At 39.1% G+C, this 22,756-nt stretch overlaps 1 long non-coding RNA gene across 1 annotated transcript; it reads left to right on the top strand.

Moving 5' to 3' along the window:
- The first annotated feature begins 1,924 nt into the window (after positions 1 to 1,924).
- On the top strand, positions 1,925 to 21,313 carry LOC126297443 (uncharacterized). Its single transcript, XR_007552523.1, has 3 exons — positions 1,925 to 2,338; positions 4,536 to 4,645; positions 14,572 to 21,313. It is a non-coding gene; the product is annotated as an uncharacterized LOC126297443 (long non-coding RNA).
- Positions 21,314 to 22,756: the final 1,443 nt, after the last annotated feature.

Raw genomic sequence — 22,756 nt, 5'->3', positions numbered from 1 at the left:
AGCATCTTTTAGTGATTTTCAACTGTTATAAACCGTTGGGTAATCCTGTTAACTGTACATAATAATAATAATAATAATAATAATAATAATGGCGTGTGACTTGCGCGTCGATGGGGATGAAACGATGATGAGTAGGACAATACAACACCCAGTCCCTGAACGGAGAAAAATCTTCGACACAGCCAGGAATCGAACCCGGGTTCTTAAAATTGACAGTTCGTTGCGCTGACCACTCTGCTACCGGGGGCGGACGTTAAGTGTGCAGAAGATATATTTTATTCGTATATAAAGCATGACTATAAGTAGAGAAACGACACCATACTTTTTTTGCGTGATGTCAGTCTGAAGTAAATCTCGAGTATTTAGCTATTTCATACGTTATAAGAACTGACGTATTTTTTTGCTAGCGTCTTCCAAGTATATTGAGCATTTTAGGTATTGCATATGTTACAGGAATTGGCGAGGTTCAGTCTTCGTTTTTCGCAAATGATCTTTAATTCATGCACAGACTGACGTGCAGGCTTGAGTTGCGCTTAGGGGGTTTCACATTTAACCGAATGCTTGACAAACACTTGTGATCAAGCGTTTTGCACAAGCACCCTTGAGGGTGTGTAAATTAAATTTGCGCAATCATCAGGACTGTAGAAGCTGCTTGACGCTTGATCGAATTTCTGTTATGTAAGGTTGCGCAATCATACAAACTGTGTATGCTTGTATGTATTTACTAAAACAAGGGACACATGTACAAGCGCAAATCAGTTGTGAGATAGTTTTCGATCATGTCGAGCAATCTGAAACACACTAATCGCGAATTGCTGGAAGATTCTATTCGTGCGTATGGAAGTCAGTCTTTCCTGTGGAATATCAAATCCACGATATATTACGATAATGCAAAAACCGGACAAGTGCGAGTAGGACTCGCGTTGTGAGGGTTCTGTGCAAACTTAATTATGTATAAAGATAGTTTATCTACAGGTTTTGATAGAAGAGTTTGCGGGTATCAAAATATGTGACATAAATCGCCTTATGTTTTGAATGCATTAACTTAGAAGCTAAAATGTTTCAGTCACCAAGTGATAGTAGACCTTAGTATTTGACATAAATTTCAACTTGATATCTCTACCCGTTTCTGCGGGAAAGGGGTCTTTAACACAAGGACAGACAGACGAACAATAAAGTGATCTGTGTTTATTGATTGTGGTACGGAACCCTAAAAAGGGACGCTGCGTATATTCTCCTTCTTGTTTAATATAAAGCAATTTATCCTGCAGCAAAGAAAGACGTAGTAATACATAAGATAAATTCACAGAGATGAAATTACCATAGAGAAAAAGAAAAAACTGATTTAGGTGTATCAGTCCTCAATGTAAAAGCATCGTCTCATATGAATATATATAGTTGCTTTCGTTAACTTTTACCGACCTTTGGTTTCTTTCAGATGTGGAACGACTTACGAAAGTGTCTTAAAAATTACTGTTTCTGAAGACCAACTGCAATCATCCATTTCTGCCGAAAACAAACACCTATAATTTGCATCTGCATTAAGTACAATGATACTTTATGTTTGTCATTTAAAAAAAAAATGAGCCACCTGCAGCTAAACAAAATATCTCTGCATGTTTCCCACCAATGCAGCCAGCACAGTACGGAAAACTGAATCTCTTGCAAAATCGTTGGCGTAGTCACGTTTGGGAGCGGCTGTCAGGGGCGCGACGTTGGGCGTGGCCGCCCACCCTCAGAGGTCAAACAGGACGGTCTTTCTAGAACATTCGGCACGTGTCGGGTCAAAGCGTGGGCGTACGGTGGGCGGCGGCGGGGGTGAGCTCCCGGGCAGGGCAAGGCGGGGGTGACCCAGACGCCCCAGCGGCGCAGGCTCGATCGACTGGGAGCGAGGCGATAAATAGCCGAGCGCCGCCGCCGCACCCCAGTCATCGCAAACCTCCTTCCTCAGTTCGTACCCTCCAGCTGTTCCCGCGACAGCAGTCATCGCAAGCCTTCTTCCTAACATCGTACTTTCCTGCTGTTCCCGCCGACAGCAGTCACCGCAAACCTCCTTCCTCACACCGTATCTTCCTGCTGTTCCCGCCGACAGCAGGCAAGCAGGCATTGCAAACCACTCCTCACATCGTACGGTGAGCTGTTCCCGCCGACAGCTCTCGCACGGCACTCACCAAGTTCCTTCTCCCAAGTATCACAGAAAGCCACCACACACCCATGTAGCGTAAGCCCTTGCCATATTATTCGCACACCACCACCACCACAGCTGTTCGTGCAGGCGAGCTGACAATGTTGGCTCAGCTTTGACCGCGATGACTCCTCGGACCAGACAACGCCTCGTGTAAGTAGCTCACTTCTGTATGTCAAGCAGCATTTCACACTGCGTGAAATAATGAGTAACGAGATCCTGGCTTTCTGTCTAAATATCTGCGCTGATATTTCGAGACATTTCACTGAGTTTTACACTCGTTAATCTCTTACGAAATTAGAAGATTATAACATTTATTGAAATGTGAAATATCACCGTTCTTACAAGACTAGAAGCCCGAAAACTCTTTTTTAAGTGAATTGTGAATCCAAAGTCGCTTGAAGTCACTACAGAAGATTTACCAAACTTACTGTACAACATGTTTTTTCTTAGATGATTGTGGCCGAACTTTTTTGAGAGAAATATGTTTTAATCCGCATTGCTTAGAAAATAGTGAGAATTTTAATAAACGAAGTCAATTTCAGAATATCAAATGGGAGGATGGAAGTAAACTATGTAGGTGTAGTTGAATAGAGCTCTCAAAACTAATTCTGTTTTCTGGAATGGTGATATTTTTGGTAACTTTCGCCGATTTGATAACGTAATTATAAAATATTCCCTTACTGTCGAACTGAACAACTCTTAGGGAAATAAACTAAAACCTTGGAAAGGTACATATGTGTTTAAAATACTTTCTTAGGCGCTTTACTGATAAGCTTGCACCCTACATTTAATTTTTTGGACATATGTTTGTTTGCCATTTTACTGGAAAAAATGAAATTAAAAGTAATCTCGAGCCTCGGAAATCTTACAGATAAAATATAGTTACCTTTGAGAGTTCTGTTTAGCGATAATATGTATAATCTTGAAATTTCAAATATTAAACGTTACATCGATTTTTCCAGTTTCTAGCGCATACCAGCAATGTTAGGTTCAACATTCTGTTCCTGCTTAAATGTTGACTTAAAATGAATTACATACAAAAAAAGAGACAAAATCTTGGATGGCTGTCTTCGAAAGAATGCTCTATTACGGTAGGTTTGGCCACCTTTAAGAAGAGCAGGATTTATGTTTCTGCATATCTCACGGTAAGATTAACTTATTTCTTGATATCTGATGTCTTTTCATGCCACCATTAATGCTCATTTGTACTGGCGTATTGTCTACTGTTGCTGCATACGTTATTAATAACTGTTACTTAGAAAATGTTTACTGTATTACAAGACTTTTTTTATCGGTATAAAATGATGACTCAAGTGCATCAACTAATTCGTCTGTTTTATCTTAGCAGAATAATTTGATGTGGTCTGCGAAGGTGTGACAGAAGCTAACAATATAATCACGTTAATCTGCATAGTATAATTGTATGTCTTCCACAGATGTGCACTTTTACGATTTCCTCTTGTCTATGATTCCGTCTCTGCAGTCTTTTAAAGAATGTAAATATTTGAAGGTCACTACAAAAGTGAATGAGGCAGTGTACGTATGCTGCACTACTGAAAATAGTCCTTGAACTGCACATATCTGTTACGCAAGGTTAAAAAAGTAGGTTATTTAAGACTTCCTTTCATGGCATCTTGTTAATTGCCAGTGGGCTGAAGAATCATGGGTGTTGTTTATTTTGTATATATGTAGTCTACAAAGTTATCTTCCATGACTCAGAAAAACAGGTAAGACACTAACACTGATAGCTGTGATGAGCTACTGTCATCGATCGGTGTGTTGTTTTGACCCTTAAGAAGTTACGTAGGAGGGAGCGATTTTAAGGGCATGCATACATATCACTGCTAATATCTGTGACCTATAAGTTAATAAATCTCAAAACACAGTAATGGCTACATTATCCCCTGAGATACACGTGAGCACATTCACTACCACCTCCCTCCTTTCCTCCCTCCCCCCCGCCAAACCCGATCCGCCACAGACCCTTCCACCCCCCCCCCCCCCCACACACACACCCTCCGCCTTCCGCCTTTAAACACACACACACACACACACACACACACACATCAAGTAGTGCGAGGGAAAGAAAAAAGCAGTGAACAAATTACATGACATTAGCTACTGAGCGAAATAGCTTTTAAACTTCGATTCTGACAGTACCACCCACTTCCTCTGGGAACTAGAAAAACGTTGTTGGTGTGCAGCATAACAGAACTGCAAATGTCATTTTACACTGTTACTGATCCACACTGCGTTCGGAAAAAAAAACTTTTCAAAATATTCAGTTCCGAGAATATCTTCTTGCTTGCTTAATTGTGATGAGTAAGTTGCATTTTTTGTGTTGCAGATCTAACGGACATAAGAGCTATAGCTGACACATCTCCAGCTTCTTACATCGTGCCCTGCTAGAGGCCGTCATAATGGGAATTAATGCCTCGATCGCCAACATCCGCCACGGTAACTGATTTATATGTCTAAATGAAGTGGAAATAATTCTTGTCTAGAAATTTCTGTCAGATTATGGGAAAATATGAAATTTTACAGCTGCAGCCATGGACGATGTAAGCGGGGACCTGAGTGGCAGCCTGCCCTATATATACTATGTAATATGTACAAGGTTTGCCCCCTCCTCCTATTGAAAATATCGATGGCAGGCAATGCAAACCTCGTGACTCCATTTTGCTAAATTTTACAGGGGAAGCAAAACCGTTATCTTAAAAAATATATAAAGCGATAGAGACAAAGTTCTCACAGATGTAACTGTGGTGTAGAAGCCCAGTTACTGACAGAGTAGAGAAATCCATGCACTTTCAAATACATTTTTGATGATAGAATTACTGGTTACTCGAATTACAATGTTTTCACAGACAGATGGAGTTACAAGATTTTCACTGCCTACCATCGATATATTTCTTGGATAGCGTTTGAGGTTGTGGAACCAATATCTGACTGCAGAAAATCTCGTCTCACCTTCCCAAGTCTGGAGGGATCATAAGAAGGTAAAAGTAGTCCCAATTAGTGTTGAGCCTGCTGTTCACTGTGCAGTACACCTACGCAAAAAAATATAAACAGTTCAAATCACACCACAGAAATTAATAAAGAGTCTGTTGATGGAAAGAAGAAAACCATATTCGACATGGGAGAGTTAAACAGTGAATACATGTCATTTTTCATCAAATACATCAAAATTAAATCTACAAATGATGACCTTGCTTTACTACCAAGTTCAACTGCACTGAAATAGTTCACCTCATTTAATTTTAAGGCGTATCAGTCATCGAACTAGGAACTAAATTCGATTAAAATTCAGGGAATTTTCGAAGTCAGTTTCTCTTATTATGCGGGCTGGGTCAAGGGGGGGGGGGGGAGGAGTGTTGTGTTGCCAATAAAGCGTTGCGTTCCGGGAGCAGTTGGGGGGGGGGGGGGCGAAGACACCAATAAAGTATCGTGGCTCGGGCGTCAGTTACGTTAGCTACACCACTGCTCTCGCCACCCAAGTCGTTAGTTGCAAAGAAGCTAGTGACTGGTTCAGGATTCTGACTCCCTCCTGCAAGCTAGAATGCAGCGGTTCAATTGTTAACGAAGTGACTCCAACTCGAGACCTCGGCAGTTGAGCTGTGGTCGACTTAGAACATAATTAATTACTTAAATTTAGTAACATTAGCTATTAAACGTAGCAATACCAACGTATTTTCCGTAATGCCCATTACCAAAGAGGCTGGGAGGGGCTAAGTCCACGCCCACCAAAAAAATGTTGAAAAAAGAATTCGTTATTGGCGTTGACTTATACCAACAGCACACTTTTTTTAAAGACGTACTGATGTGTAAAGGGAGACCAGAAACTAAAAATATATTTTAGAACTATCTTAGCAACATCAACATACTTCCAGTAACGTGTACTACCAACAGGGAGGTACTTTATGCCCATTGTAAAAATTAAAAAAAATGCAAATTTTGTATTTTGTTGTACTACCAACAGGTAGGTACTTTCTGCCCATTGTACAAATTAAAAAAAAAATGCAAATTTTGTATTTTGTTGTTAATTTTTACTCACAACATACTATTTAATGAGATACTGATGTGTAACTGAGATCCTAAAGCTGAAAATATCCACTGGGGAAATGATATTTATTCCTAGGACATAAATTTTAGAGACGCTTTAAATGACGAATTTAAAAGAAAACATTGAATCTGTAAAAGAATGATTAAAAACCATAAATATATTTTTTCAAAATCTTAAAATATAAAGTAACTGACGAAATTACAATATTTTCAAATGGTGAGCATAAAGTACCAGCTGGCCGGAGTGGCCGCGGGGTTCTAGGCGCTACAGTCTGGAACCGCGCGACCCGCTACGGTCGCAGGTTCGAATCCTGCCTCGCACATGGATGTGTGTGATGTCGTTAGGTTAGTTAGGTTTAAGTGGTTCTAAGTTCTAGGGGACTGATGACCTCAGAAGTTAAGTCCCATAGTGGTCAGAGACATAAAGTACCATTCCCTCCCTCCGCCCCCTCTCCCCCCCCCCCCACACACCCTGCAACCCGTTGGTGTTGCGAGGGTTAACATCTGTAAGTCAAAAGATGTGTAAACACTAAAAAAATACAAACTGTGGTCAACGGAGAAATAAATCAGACAATAAACTCATATCTTAACATTAAAGTTTTTGACAAAGGAATGCATGTATGTGATGAGACTTTTTACCGTCTTTTCAGCGCTTCTTTGACATTTGTTGTGCGTCAGTCCATATAAAATCAACGAATGCTGTGGATCTTCACATTTTATATTTCGATAATTTTTTGTATACTGATAGCATTAGTTCTCTGCAAGAAAAATCGCAAATTAATTTTTTTTGCTCCTTTCATTTCTGAGTCATTAATTTTTAAAATTTCTAAAATTGTTTGATTTTGTCAGGTTTTGAAACTTTAAAATGGTCATATTTCATAAACTATTTGACTTCCAAACTTAAAATTTGTACCATTTTATCCAGCATCTTATAAAATTTTTAATGTGTGCCACTTGAATATTTTTATAAAAAAGATGAAAATTTCAAAGTCAATATTTTTGTTTGTTTTGAAAATAAAAGTCATGCCAGTCATACACATGTGCGAAATTTCATGATGGATTGCAATGGGAGCATAGAAACTATTAAGTAAGCATCCAGTGTCTAGTCTGTGGGACTTCGGACTTACTAATAAGATGTGAGGCAAACGTGTTTGGCAAGGAAATGTGTGTATGTGATTTGCCTTTCCACGGCCTTTTCAGCCGCTCTTTGATATTAATTAACTACCAGTTACTGAATTTGAAATCTAGTCGCATTAATTTTATAAATTGCCAAAAGAAAAAGCATCGTTTCCACTAATCATTATCAATGATAGGTTAGCACGTATAAAACTGTTTCTCAGTAGACTCTAGTTATGTTACAGATTTGTGCGATGATAATTAACATTCTCACGGCCAAACCTCATCGCTTATTTATGAAGGGTGTATCAAGTAGGCCATGGGCGATTCTGTGACTATCTTTGACGCAGATCCTCGACCTCCCTTATAAGGCGGAAAACTGTAGGACGCTTCTTAATACACCAGCGTGCAGAATTCACAGGCAGGCGCTATTAAGATGGCAGTGTCTCTTCATCTGTTGTCTGCAAGCCACTATACGGTGTGTTGTGGAGGACACTTCTGATACCACTATCTGACGCTGTAAACAGTAACGTTCCTATCACACTTCCTAGGGGCTCTCCTGAAATTACTTTGACGTCTGTCCCGTTAAGAACGATATATTGAGTTGTATCTGGAAGGAAGTCTTGAATCCAGTAGCAAATATGGTCCAATATTCGGCAAACTGGTATTTTTTTCACTAAACGGCAGTGCGGGACGGTGTCAAATGCCTACCCCAAGTCAAAGAACACGGCATTAATCTGAGTGCTGATGTCTATAGTGTTCTGAATTTCGTGGAAGAACAGAGAGAGCTGAGGTTCACAAGACCTCTCTTTGCACAATCGTTGTTTGATTTTACAGAGGAGATTTTCATCGTCCAAAAATGTCATAACGGGAGCATTGAAGATTTTCCACAACTGTACAACATACTAACTTCAACGATATAGGCCTATAATTATGTAGATCCGTCCTACGACCCGTCTTGAGAACAAGAATAACCTGTGGTTTATCCAATCATTAGGTCCGCTTTATTGCTCCAGCGCTCCATAGCAAACTACTAGGACGGGAGCAACTTCTTTCGCATAAATTCTGTAGAATCATATGGTACAGATGCAGATGCCTTTCCACTACGAAGCTAATGTAGTTGTATTTGTATTCCGCTACCCCCCTATCTTAATATCTGCCTTTAAGGCGTTTGTGCTATGATTACAATTTCTCGCAGTAACAGTTTCGGAAGGCCGAATTCGGGCCTTCTCTCTTCTGTTTCGGTGCTAGTATGGTCACTGAGTGACTAAACAGATGATTTTGATGCACTTGCTGAGTTTATGTAATCCAAAACTTCTTAGGGTTTTAACTCAGATCCGTTAACCAATTTTACTTTCAACTTCATTGAACGTTTCTCTTATTACTCTCCTTTCGCTCTTTTTCACTTTGCTCACCATTTACTTGTCGGCTACGTTTGGACTTCGCTTGAATCTATAATGAAGCTATCTAGCTCCATTTTGCTTCTGCAGAAACTTTCTAACACTGCTATTGAACCACAGTGGGTCTTTCCCATCTCCTAAAATCTTGCTCGGAACATAGTTCTGTAATGCGTACTGAACGATGCTTCTGACTTTTATCCATTTGCGCTTTATATCTACGTCCTTAGAACTGAATATTTGATGCTGAATATTCAGGTACTCTGTAGTTTGTTTCCTGACACTCTTGCTGAGCAAAAAGACGCTGACGGGAGAAAATCGCAACACCAAGAAGGAGTTGTGCGATATATACAGAAGTTGGTAGGGCTGTTTCTACACCTGAAAGATAATTTCCATTCGGATTTTGCGCCAATCTCATAAGAGTAGTGCTAATAGCGCCACTTTGAGGATGCAAATCAGGTTTGCTGTAAGTACACGCCGTAAAGGTCGTGAGCGTTAGTTACCTTCCAGACTGGGTGTTGTGAGTTGACGTTTATCAAGAATTCCTTTAAGGCGACGAACACGTCATTGTCAACACATCACTGAGGTCGTGTAATAGAGATACAAGAAGCTGAATATTCCATCTGCGATACTGCAGAAAGACGTGTCAGGAGTGTAGCCACTGTACATGATTGCTGATAGCGGTGTTCACGAGACTGTACGGTCGCAAGGAGACCGGGATGCTGACCGCTACGTAGCGCTACCGAGAGGGAAGACCGTCGTGTTCGGCGGATAACTTTAGCTCACTGTACTGCATCCTCAATAGCAGTTGTCACCATAGTGACACAACTAACTGTTACAAATCGGTTATTTTAAGGGCAGCCCCGTGGCAGGTGCCCTGCTGATCCCAAACCACTGCCATTTGCAACTTCAGCGATGTCAAGAGAGAGCTCATTGCAGGGCAGGCTGGAGATCTGTTGTGTTTCTCGATGAAAGCTGGTTCTGCGTCGGTGCCAGTAAAGGCTGCGTCTTGGTTATAAGGAAGCGATTTGAGGGCCTGCAACAAACCTATCTGTGTGATAGACGTACTGAACCTACGCCTGAAGTTATGGTCTGGGGTGCGATTTCGTATGATAGCAGGAGCACTCTCGTTGTTATCCCACGCATCGTGACTGCAAATTTGTAAGTCAGTCTGTTGATGTGGCCTATTGTGCTGCCATTCATGAACATCAGTCCGGGGGGTGTTTTCCAACAGGATAATACGCACCCACATACCGCTGTTGTAGCCCAACATGCTCTACAGAACGTCGACATGTTGCCTTGGTCTGCTCGATCACCAGATCTGTCTCCAATCTAGTACTTATGGGACATCATCAGACGTCTACTCCAGCTTCATCCATAAACAGCATTAACCGTCCCTGTGTTGATCGACTAGTGCAACAGTCCATCCCACTAACTGACATCCGACGCCTTTACAACACAATGCATCCAACATTCTGGCAGTTACACCGGTTATTAATATACCAGCATTTTACATTCTCAATGGCTTATCTCGCGCTCACGTTAACCTGTGAGCTTGCAATGTTAATCTCTTAAATATGTCAGGTGGGAAAATGTATTCCCGAAATATGTACTCCACATTAATTATTTTTCGGTGTTCCGATTTTTTTGCGTTAGTGTATTTTCCTACCCTTCTTAACATTCTTTTAATCATTGATGCTATCACAGTCTTATGATCACTGAATCCCTCGTCGACGTTAACTACTTCGAAAGGTCGGATCTATTAGTTACTAGGTGGTCTGAGACATTGACTAGACGCGTTGGTTCTTTAACTACCTGCTCTAAATGGTTATCGTACAAGACATTTAGATTAATGTCACAAGAATTCCAGTCTCTGGCACCAGTTACAATCGTATGATTCCCCAATTCTAAATCTGACAAGCTCCTTCTATTTTAGTAATTTCATCAGAAAACTATTCTGCACAGCTCTTCCCAGGCGGCTCATAACAGCATCCGATTACCATGTTTGACCCATATGTGGTCCTTGAATCGCCCAAATTATTTCCCCCCTGAATCCGTCATAATCTCACTAGATATTATCTAATTTTCTAATGTAATAAATATATCGTCACTAAGGTGACAAACCTATCCTTCCGGTAAATGGCTCTGAGCACTATGGGACTTAACATCTGTGGTCATCAGTCCCCTAGAACTTAGAACTACTTAAACCAAACTAACCTAAGGACATCAAACACATCCATGCCCGAGGCAGGAATCGAACCTGCGACCGTAGCAGTCGCGCGGCACCGGACTGAGCGCCTAGAACCGCGAGACCACCGCGGGGTAAATATTTGAATCTGTATTTAGGATTTCGTTGCTATCCATTTCTGGTTTCAAAAAGGTTCAAATGGCTCTGAGCACTATGGGACTCAACTGCTGTGGTCATCAGTCCCCTAGAACTTAGAACGACTTAAACCTAACTAACCTAAGGACACCACACACATCCATGCCCGAGGCAGGATTCGAACCTGCGACCGTAGCAGTCGCACGGTTCCGGACTGCGCGCCTAGAACCGCGAGACTACCGCGACCGGCATTTCTGGTTTAAACCAACTTGCTGTTTCCAATACCGTCTGGGCACTATTACTTCTAATAGCGATACTAATTCTGGGACCTCAACATGGATACTCCTGCAGTTTACCAATTGCATATAAACCTTTTAAATTTCCGATGTGCGAGTACGAACATTCATTGACAATAATGTGCCTGATCTTTCTTCAGTTTCGGCAGACAATTCGCCACTGATTCCAAGGGGGTTTCCTCTAGCTAAAAAATTCTTATCTGCAAGCCACACGTATTCTGCTACCCTAGTTGCCTCGTCCTGTGTGTTGTGGACACCAGATCTATTGAGTGGGGGTGGGGGGCTAGAATGCTTCACCCCACACGTGTACAAATGACGTGTCTCTGTATGTTTCTTAGGATAGAGAAATCCGTCCAAAAGCCTGGTAAATTACGTTTTAATTTCAGAGAGGGTAGAATATCAGCCCCATTATTTACACAGAGAGAGAATTTAATACAGTATTAGTTAACTACAGGAGCGTCCCCAAAACTAGTCTCTCTTATAAACAGTAATAATTCCCACATAGTATAGGGACTAAAAAGCTGGCTGAAACCAGGTGTTAATAGCAGTGAAATTCTAAATTCCAACTGCAATACACACTGATGAGCTAAAACATTATGACCGCTGTCCACCGCGAGATTGAATGACTCTTGGTGGGGTTGTAGGCATGCGATGCGTCAAGAAAAGTATATAACAGGAGCAGTGACTAATGGGGAACCATGGTGAGATGACAACAAAAATACTAGAAGTTCATAAATGGCTACCATCAACTGATTTAGTAGGCAATGGCTTCAAGTAAAATACTGTACCCAGTGGACAAGTAGGTTGAACTTATTCAGCAGCTGATGTGCTGGGGAATCAATGTAGCGATGTCGCAGTGTGCAAATGGAGAAATCCACTGACATAAGCGACTTTGACGAAGGCTAGATTTTTATGGCGTCTCAGGTCAAGCATTTTGGAAACGGCAAAGCTAGTCTGCTGTTCATATGCTTCTGTGATGATCATCTATGGAAAGTGTTTGGAGGATGGTGAAACCATGAATAGGTGACAAAGGATTGAATGTCTACACTTCTTGACAGAATGCGGAATTATTGCGCCCAACCTTTGAAGACAGAAAGAATACTAACAGATCCACCAATTCATTATGGTTGATATCTTCTGGTGATTTACTGGAGACTGTCTTCCAACTGTGAATATCATCATCATCATCATCATCTTCTCAATCGTAATCTTCACATTCCTCGTTGTAATCCTACCCTTATTCTCATTCACCTTTTGCTTTTATAAGTATATCACGTTTTATGTCTTTATCTGTCTCCTTTTGGAATAGCTGTACCAATTGCGGAGAAGCAGGTCTAACGGGAAATTGAAGTGCACCTAAAAGTGTACCAAATTACTCTCAAACTGTTATCAGTTTGCCCCAAAAGTGTGTCATCTTGCCCCAAAGTGTATCAAATTACTCCCAAATGAATCAACTTACCCCTCAAACTGTACCAACGTAGCGGGTTGCGTACGTGCATTAGACACCTAGAGCTAATGCTTAATGCCTTACACACAAAGCATAATGCCTCTAGACAACAATAATAAAATATGTTACAAACAGATTGCAGTTTCCTCCCCCCCCCCCCCCCCCCCAGTAAGTGCCATCCATTTAGTGTTAGATTACTACTAAAGAACCAGTGACACCTGATGCTTAAAGCCTAACTTCTAATATATGAAACTGTGTGCACATACATACCTGTCCTGCAATATTAAAAAAAAAAGACTCCAGGGTAAAAAATTCGCATTATTCCATTCCATCAGGAAGGTGTTATGCTAAAAAACGTTCTTGATATGAAGCCCACCAATACATTCATTTCTTACAAGAGAGACTCTGCTGATGACGTAACTGGATGTCTGTCCCATTTGCACTATACAAATGAGTGGGATGATGTTTCCTTGAGATGACTGCATATATATATATGTGCTACAGTCTCCTAGTGTGGGCATACTAGACTGACTGTCCCATGCAATATGAACGCTATTTTACTTTTATTTTCCTTTAATTTCCCATCGCTTTTAGACTGACCCATGTCTGCTGTCATGTCATAGAGGAGGACTTATCTCAACCAGATCAAATGGTTCAAATGGATCTAAGTACTATGGGACTTAACATCTGAGGTCATCAGTCCCCTAGAACGTAGAACTACTTAAACCTAACTAACCTAAGGACAACACACACACCCATGCCTGAGGCAGGATTCGAACCTGCGACCGTAGCGGTCGCGCAGTTCCAGACTGTAGCGCCTAGAACTGCTCGACCACCCCGGAAGGCTCAACGAGATCCAAGTGGCCCAGTGGTGTGACAGAAGGGAAGGAAGAGGTAATAAAGTATTGTGATAAGGTAGAAGGTTCTATGAAATATCTGTCAAACATAAATTATCCTAATTAAGATGAGGAGGGTGACAGCAGGGTAATAAGTATCAGTGATAAGGATGATAAATTACAGCAATGAGGAAAAGGATAGTCCTGACTGGCTAATAAATTATAGCGATAAAGATGAGGAATCCAAATGCCTCAAGCAATAGGAGAAAATACCACCATTTATGCGTTACCCGATTGGCCTATATGAATGGCGGAGAGGGGAGGGATGACACTGAAAGTAATAGGTGGGGGAGAGGGTAGTAAATCATTGAGCTCGAATTCTTTTTGCTCCAATACAGCTGTGGCCTCAGCGCTAAATAATGCAAATAGCTGTAAGTCTTCAGCACTATAAGCCCCACGACACAGATCGGTGCGACTCCACTACCTTCAGAAGGGGTCTGATGACGTTACGACCTGACTATTGCGTAGATATATATAAACAGTTCGACTTGCTGAACCTGTTTAGATTTGAAACTAGTATCTGAGTGTTTATCGCCGCTGATGATGTCTCTAGTGTTAGGAGACGAACCACTGGGCACAGAAATGTGTCGATGCAGCGAAAATGATCAAGGATAGCTTTTAATTTTCTAAAATTACTTTCCAGTTTTTGAGACACTTAGCTTTCGTGATACTTTTTCTCTGAAAGTTGGCTGAGAAATTTGGAAATTGATGTCTGTAAAAATATAAATGCATTTAGTATTATGTTATTTGGTGGCTGTGGGGGTGGGGCTTAGTTACAAATCCCCCTACTCATGACATTTTTTCATAGTTATTCCACCGTCTAACAAAAAGTTCGTCGTATTTCAGCCACAGGGGGGAGGCTGGAGAGGTGACGCTGAGCTACAGGGCGTGTGGCGGCGGTGGTGGCAGCGACGTAGCAGCCGGCAGCCAGCAGCCACAGGAGCCGCCGCTGCACGCCGTCCTCATTCGTTGTTTTGTCCCAGCGCTGTACATACAAGCTGACACTCACAACGGCAACAACTCTAGTGTTAAATACCTCTTACCTGCCATAAGTAAGCTTCTTCGCGTAGACTAAACTTGCGTTCTTGCTGTCAACACTGCTGTGTGCTTTATTGGAATTTTTATCAATGTTGTTGGTGGTGTTAATTGGTGTTTTTTCGATGTCCATGTGCATTTCGTGTAAATATTGTCTACTTAAATCAGTGTAATGAAGAAACAAATGACGGTAACGAATTTGCTCAACGAGCGGCTCTCCGACTCAGTGCGCCGTCGACGATTCCTCTACCGAAGACCCGAGGGGCGGCATTCAGCTCGTCGTGACATCCGGAGTCCCTGTTTCTGTGTGCCGGCAGAACTACACCCCTCTTCGGCCTCTCTCTTTCTCTGTTTAGTGAGCGCTAATTAGCAGTTAATGACAATGACTTTCTCCAATTTCTCACATAACAATTCCGCTGAATAGTTTAGTACCACTGATAACCTTACAGAGTCATAAATGCTTCCCACACGTCCTCACTTCTCCTCTACTGTAAGCTATGGTTTTTTGTTTACTGCTTGATCTCGCCCTCTTTTTCTGCTGTCGCATTTCAGAGCTTCGCTTACAGGTGTGCCGGCCACACCCCATTTCCGGCCAAAGCGAGACGTTGTGAACACCAACAGGATTACCTTGCTACAAAGTTCATTACATCCTTTCTGTCCATCAGTTGGGCTCATATGTATCAGTATTAAAGCGTCAGATATGTTGAAACACCTTTGATAACAACACAGGCTGTGTCAGTGCTATCGTTACCAAAGTTAGTTTTTAAGATTAGTGGTAAGTCTATTCTCAGGCATTTTAATGTAATATTCGGCCATGTGATTGTCATCAGTTTATTTGTAGTTAGGTTATGGTGTTAGGAATAGTCCAAAAATTAAATATTTATCCTCCAAATGAGCAGCATTCACAATTAGAGGTGCCTACTCCTACGGAACTCTGTCGCGTCGTTTCACCCATCGTCACTCATCTCCTCTCCGATTCATCACCACGCTTTTTTTTCCGTAGGTAGTCACGAGCGGCGCTGTTCGCCAGCTGGTGAACGTTGTGTGCGCTCTGCCTATTGTTCTGCCAGCAGTAGTCAAGTAGTCACCAGTGTCATTATCATTCGGCTAGTCAAATAAGTTATGTCCTTCTCCCTGAATTCAATCCACAGCCACACTATCTCATCATATGTACATCTCGTTCCCGATCCTTCACGAAGTCTTCCATTTCGTAATAGCTGCGGCACGTGCTGCTCGTGACATGAAGACTGTTCTGTCACTGTATCTCAATAACCAACTGTACCACGCAACTGCAACATTTCATCCACCTCAGTCTTTAGACAGCCACGACAGCAGCAGTTGTTCCCAATTGTAAATAGTTTCCCGTTCCACATCCATAGTAGCTGACAATTCTGCCCTTCAGATCTCGTGTTGACCGAGTTGTCACTTATTATGGGATTTTAGAGAATTTTATTTATATGAGGCGAAATCAGTTAGTGTGTCTTATTGATGTAAAAAACGATGTTAGTGGCACTCCAGAATGTCGCTTTTGCCTGAGTTTCTTACACGGTTTGCAATCTTTTCACGCTGAATCATGAGCTCTTTCAGTTCTTACACATTTTTAGGATATTATGTAGCTGAGGTTACTTGAGCAGCTTAGTGACGAAATCCATAATTTTATTTATGCATTCCTAATGCTTGTGCAGTAAGTGTAGAGTAAAGGAAGTTTTCGGGTAAGAAAGCCACCTTCAGTCATAAAACAGGCCCATAAGTATGACTGAAGGTGGCTATCTCACACAAAAACTTCTTTTTGTAAAAACCCATGTTCGTTTTCCCCAAAAATAGGTTGACTTTGATACGGCCATAATATTTTTAATTATAGTGTTTTAATTATAGTGTTCATTTTTCCTTTTGTCGATTCCCTTGTTTGAGTACTAAAACTTAAATACAACCATAAGAAACTGAATTATATGTTCCACTATCGCGACCTCTTCATAAACCGACTGCCAAATTACACGTTATGGCTTGTTTTCATATGTCTTCCACAACCACAAAGTTTTCAGACTTTCATGCTGATACTTAGGCGACTGTTGCTTCGTGTAATCTCTTACACTTACAGCGCCTGTGTTCATGCGTCGAGTGCTTACAGATCCAGGGCATTAAAGTACAAATCACTGGACTTCGTCTCTTGCGTTCATAGTAATCAACCGTAGTCTCAATTTCAGTTCAAAATTTCCTGTTGTTGGATCTTTGGCTGCAAGGCTTTATTTTACTTGGGTTGGGGAAGCACTGTCCGCTTCTTTCATCTACAGCAAAATTTTATTTCCTACATATCCTCTGTTCGCATATCATTAAATGTCTGTTTATGTTGTGCATTTTTTATATAAAATAACTTATGTTTATTTTGACGGCAGTAAGTCATGCTTGCCCTTAGTTAGGAATAGCTGTAAATCTAAATGCGACAGCTGGAAATTCACACAGAACTCAAATGCCGTTCTTATGTCCACTGATCACCCTGACATCGCACGCGGTGACTCCGGTAATGTGCTTATGCACAGTTTAATTTTACGCACACACCATCTGTTTGTGATAAGCTATAAGTCATTTCTTCCTTCCCTTGCCCACTGTACAAAAGGTGTATTTCTAGTTCGTAACGAGACTTGCGATGAATGCATTGCGTTATTTTTTAACTGACAGGGTAACAAAACCTTAGCTGCAAGCTTCAAGCCTGTTAACCGCCAGTGACAATGAGTGACATTGTGTTTTTTTTAAATGTCTCCTTTCCAGTCTGCATTGAAAACGGTGCTCGTTAAATTTAAATGTTGTTTGTGTTTTTATTATCTGAGGTATGAAATCTAAATTTCCGAAATATAAATGACACACCTTTATGTATAACTGACTTTCATTTATTGTAATGTTATTTTGAACATGAATAGTAAGAAAATTTCAAAAATTTGGTTCTTAAAACTAATTACTTTTTGACACTCAGCAGGAGATTGTTTCACAAACTGACAAGGGATTACGTTTTTATTGATTAATAATTTGATTAATTTTTCATCTCATGCAAGAAGATGGGTGCAGATTTTAATTGCAAGTAGTTTAAGTGATAGTTCCTTATTATTGTGGCAGAGACGGTTAAGTATGAGGAAAAGCTGTCACTGTCTTGTGTGACACTTATTTTAACATTAATCAGATCAAATTAGTTGCATATATATCTTTTTACTGCTTACTACAGCTCTTTGAATTCTAATTCGCAGTTAGAGAACATTTTTTGTCGTTGTTGCTAGTAGAATGCTAGAATATCATTGCTTTACAGTAACACATGGTGAGACTGTTATGTTTAGCTCTCGAGTACATTAGTATAAATTGACATAGCTGTATGTCTGGTCACAAATAAAGTTACTTACTTTGTCATTAATTTGTGTTTGATGTAGTAAATAATGTTTAAAGCACTAAAGCTTGTTAAATCTACAACAATCTCCTGCCACTACACTTTGTTAAGGAGAATACGTATATATATACAATTATCTGGAGGCCATTTATTATTTAGTGATGTAATATATGTGTAAAAACTATGAACCGAAAATTATGGCGATTTTGTAAATAGCGTGAAAAACATTGATGAAAAGTAGTGAGTAATGAACGATCGGTATTTAGTTTATAGGAACAGAAAACAGATAGCTACAGTCTTCTACTTGAAAATTGTTAATGTGGTATTCTTGGGACAATTGCTGAACGAAATTACGTTGATAAAAATTTAAGGAGGCACCGCAGTAACTTTTCTGTGAGAGCAAAGTTGAAGTTTAAGGTGTTTTTCCTAGTATAGTAGTTAGTCATCATTTTAAACTGAACCTGATTTAAACTAACATTTAGTTTCCTTAGTTTGAATAACTGAATGTTATGAGTATCATGTTTCATCATACTTGGAGTTCTGTTTGTTATACTAATATTAATCAATCAAAATTTTAGTTGGCTTAATACAAAATGAATTTATGCAACATCCCATTGGACCTAGTAGAGATATGCTTGTAGTGAAAAACTTAGTTTGTAATTAACTTCGTGAGAAATCTATTTTATTTTTATTCACATTTTTAAAAATTATTTAAATCGATTTAGTACACAACTGCATAAATTGCCATCTGTTCCTTTGTGAAAACATGATTTCACTGAGTAAGTCTACATTGTTTAAACTGTCTACTGTGATATTATGTACTTACTATCCTGTTCATCTGTGCATATGTGGTTACAGTTATTACAGATGTGTTCTTTGTTATATGTGGCAAAATAACTGTACTGGTAATTGATAATCTTTCTCTTAATATTGTTTCTGTACATTTATTTCATTGTTGGTGCCAAAGTTTAGATATATTTTGAAAACAAATGTGGTTAAAGTATATATATTTGCTCTCTTTAGTATGTACCAAAAATGACTGTGTAGTTACTAGGCAAGAAATATTGGGAAAAACGTTATGGTTTGTGTTATTTTGCCATGTGTAATATGAACGAAAAACTATGTAGTTATTAGGCAAGATATATTGGAAAAATATTGTGGTTACATTTATTTTGCCCTTTGTAGTAGGTATCAAAATAACAGTTCTTTTAATGGATAATCTTTCCTTTCACATTCCACATTCTTCCTGTATATTTGTTTGTGCCTATATCTGTGTGTGTGTGTGAATTATGTAATTGTCTCTATCATTATTGTGTAGTTATTGGGCAAGAAATATTGGAAAAAGTAGGTGGTTACAGTCACTATATTTGTTCTCCATAAAAGATACCAAAATAACTGTGTCGCTATTGGACAAGAAACATTTGAAAAAGTATGTGGTTATAGTCAATATATTTCTTCTCAGTAGAATGTAGTATAATAATTATGTAGTTATTGTGCAACAAATGTTGGAAAAAACATCGTGGTTAAAGCTGTTTTGCTCTACTCTCTGTGGTATTTACCACATTAACTGTACTCTTAATAGGTAATCTGTCCTTTGGCTTTCTTCTCATAACTTTGTTTAATTGATCGTCCCTGAGTTCATGTGTGTGTGTGTGTGTGTGTGTGTGTGTGTGTGTGTGTGTGTGTATTGTCATTATTGTGTAGTCATTAGACAAGAAATATTGGAAGAAAGGATATAGTTACAGTAGGTATAATTTCTCTCTGTAAAATGTACCAAAACAACTCTGTAGTTATGGGGTAAGAAAAATTAAAAAAGAGTATGTGGTTACAGTCATTCTATTGGTTCTCTGTCAAATATGTCAAAATAACTGTGTAATTATTGGTCAAGAAATATTGCAAAAATATGTGGTTACATTATTTCCTCTCTGTAAAATGCAACAAAGTAAGTGTGTAGTTATTAGACAAGAAACATTACTAAAACATTGTGGTTACAGTTATTTCTCTCTCTGCGGTCTTTACTAAAAAATCTGTGCTTTTAAAGGATAATCTGTCTTTGGTATTCTTTAGATATATTTGTTTCATTGTTTAAACCTGATTTTATTTGTATTTTCGTATTTATGTATGTATATGTGTGTGTGTGTGTGTGTGTGTGTGTGTGTGTGTGCGATGTTTTAAAGAAGCAGACATGTGTTTAGTGTTTGCATAACGGTCTGACTGCCATGTTAACAAGTCATCATGACAAACTTGAGAAGGATAATTTACAAATATCTCTGGTTAGTTTGTGTAGATATTGTGGACAAAATCTCAGTACTAATCTGACATTACTAACTACATAAAGAAGTGGTACCTTATAATATATGTTGCAGTTTCATATTTATATCTAGGATGTGATGTGTGCAAAAATCTTACATACTGGAGTTTGTGATTTCTTTTGCTATGTTTTTGCGATGTGGAAATAACTGATGTTGAGATTTTGTAAATCCTTTTAACTGACAGGCTATTTAATATGTAATGCTTGCAACTGGAGTTATTGCACAGTCATATCCAGAATGTTTGTCTGAGTTCTATAAGTTGTGAAAGTAACCTTCATGCGCTTCTTCAGGTAAAATTTAATAATTCAAATTTGAAACGTACTGAGACATTTTGTTGTAATAACAAGTTTTATAACCTACGTTTTTACATAATTTTATTTGTTAAACTTCTTAACTCGGAAGAAACTTTACAAAACACGTTATTTTCATTTCAATCTTCTATAACACAGTTATGTTACACATGTCTTTACTTTCTAGAACCATGTGTCACCAAATCAGTTAAATATTATTGAAGGGGTTATGTTCTGATTTTTAGGTTGAATAGCTTGTGTATATCACTGTGAAATATTTACAGATTTATCTAAAATACAAAAGTCTACGATATATTGTGTGAATGGTGAAATTAAAGTATTATGCGTAATGCACATTTTTGTTGTAGAGTATAAATGTTAAAGACAGATATGTATCACTAATTTTATGTTGTACCACCCACTAGCATTACAAAATAAAGTGTTGAGTTTCAGTATTCCTTAGATACATAACTGTGATATTTGAAAGATATACAACAAATATGGGACTACTGAATGAGCTTTTTCTTATAATTTTTTAAGTTCTGTTAAATTTTGAAATAAAAAGATACCTTAAATGAAAATTCTGTTTATTTAAACTATCATGAACAAATTGCTTTGTTCGCTGCATCACTGAAAGTAAGGTAGTCACTTTATTATGAATGACCAATTTTTGCATAACTTAAATAAGTTTTTGTCTTGCCTCTCAATTCAAATTTGCATTTAATCATATAGAATTACTCCAGTAGCCTAACTAAACCTTAAATGTCTCAACTACCCTCTTATGAAATTAAATGTTATTTATCTTTCATTACATATATTTACAATTGATAATCTTTGGCAGGTGAAGTAATTATTACACAAGATTTTGTTCTTACATGTACAGACTGAAGTGACAAGTGAAAATTTGTGCCAAGGCTGGGAATCGAAGGTGGGACTCCTGCTTACTAGGTAGGTGTATTAGCCATGAAACCACCTTGACACAGCAGTTTACACGGCTGCATTGATTATCCTGGCATGCCTCCCTCCTCAATCCAAATTCTCACTGCCATCCCAGTGTACTTTAACACATGAACAGAATTGCTGTTGGTAAACAGTGCAGTTGTGTGAACCACTGCGCCCATGTGGCTTAGTGCCTTAGGTACCTGCCTCTACATAGTGCAAGCGATGGAGAGAAGCATGGAGAAATTCGGAAAAGAAATTAAAGTTCAGGGAATATAAGTAAGTCTTTAAGTTCTTTCATTCACGTTATAATTTTGTCAGAGATGGCAAAGGGTTTGGAGGATCAGTTGTACAGAGTGAATAACGCCTTGAGAAGAGATTGTAAGATGATCTTTAACAGAAGTACTGCAGGAGTAACGGACTACAGTAAAATCAGACACTGCTGAGGGAATCAAATTAGGAAATAAGACACTGGAAGTAGTTGATGAGTTTGCTATTTGGGCATAATGTAACTAATAATGCCTCATGTAACCTGGATGTAAAATTCACTCTGGGAATAGCAAGAAAAACCTTTCAGGAAAGGAGGAAAATATTAATAGTTAATAAAAGTGTGTTAGAAAGCCTTCTCTGAAAGCATTTATTTGGAATGTACCGCTACGTGGAAGTGAAATATGTATGACAAATAATACGAGAAAAAAGATTGGAGATTTTTGAAATATGACGTTATAAAAGAATACTGAATACTGGATGGTCAGAAAAGTTAACGCATGAATAGGTGTGGAGTCAGGGAGAAAATACCTATGCCACACAGCTTCACTACAAGAAAGCATAGGTTTATTGGAAACTTCCTGAGACATCAAGGAATATTTTATTTGGTAATAGAGGGAAGGGTATGGTAAGAAATTCTAAAGTTTGACTAGAGTAACCAGGATGAAATGTATGTAAGTCACAGTATGTATGGAAACAAGAAGAGTCTATTAAAGAACATGAATCTGTATACACAAATGAAAATTTTCTAATATAATGGAGTTTTGATCCTGGTATAGCAAATATTTTCTATTGTTACTGCAGACAATTTATATCCC

Source organism: Schistocerca gregaria, chromosome X (assembly GCF_023897955.1).
Source record: "Schistocerca gregaria isolate iqSchGreg1 chromosome X, iqSchGreg1.2, whole genome shotgun sequence".
NCBI classification, from domain to species: domain Eukaryota; kingdom Metazoa; phylum Arthropoda; class Insecta; order Orthoptera; family Acrididae; genus Schistocerca; species Schistocerca gregaria.
This window is presented reverse-complemented; position numbering and strand designations above follow the sequence as displayed.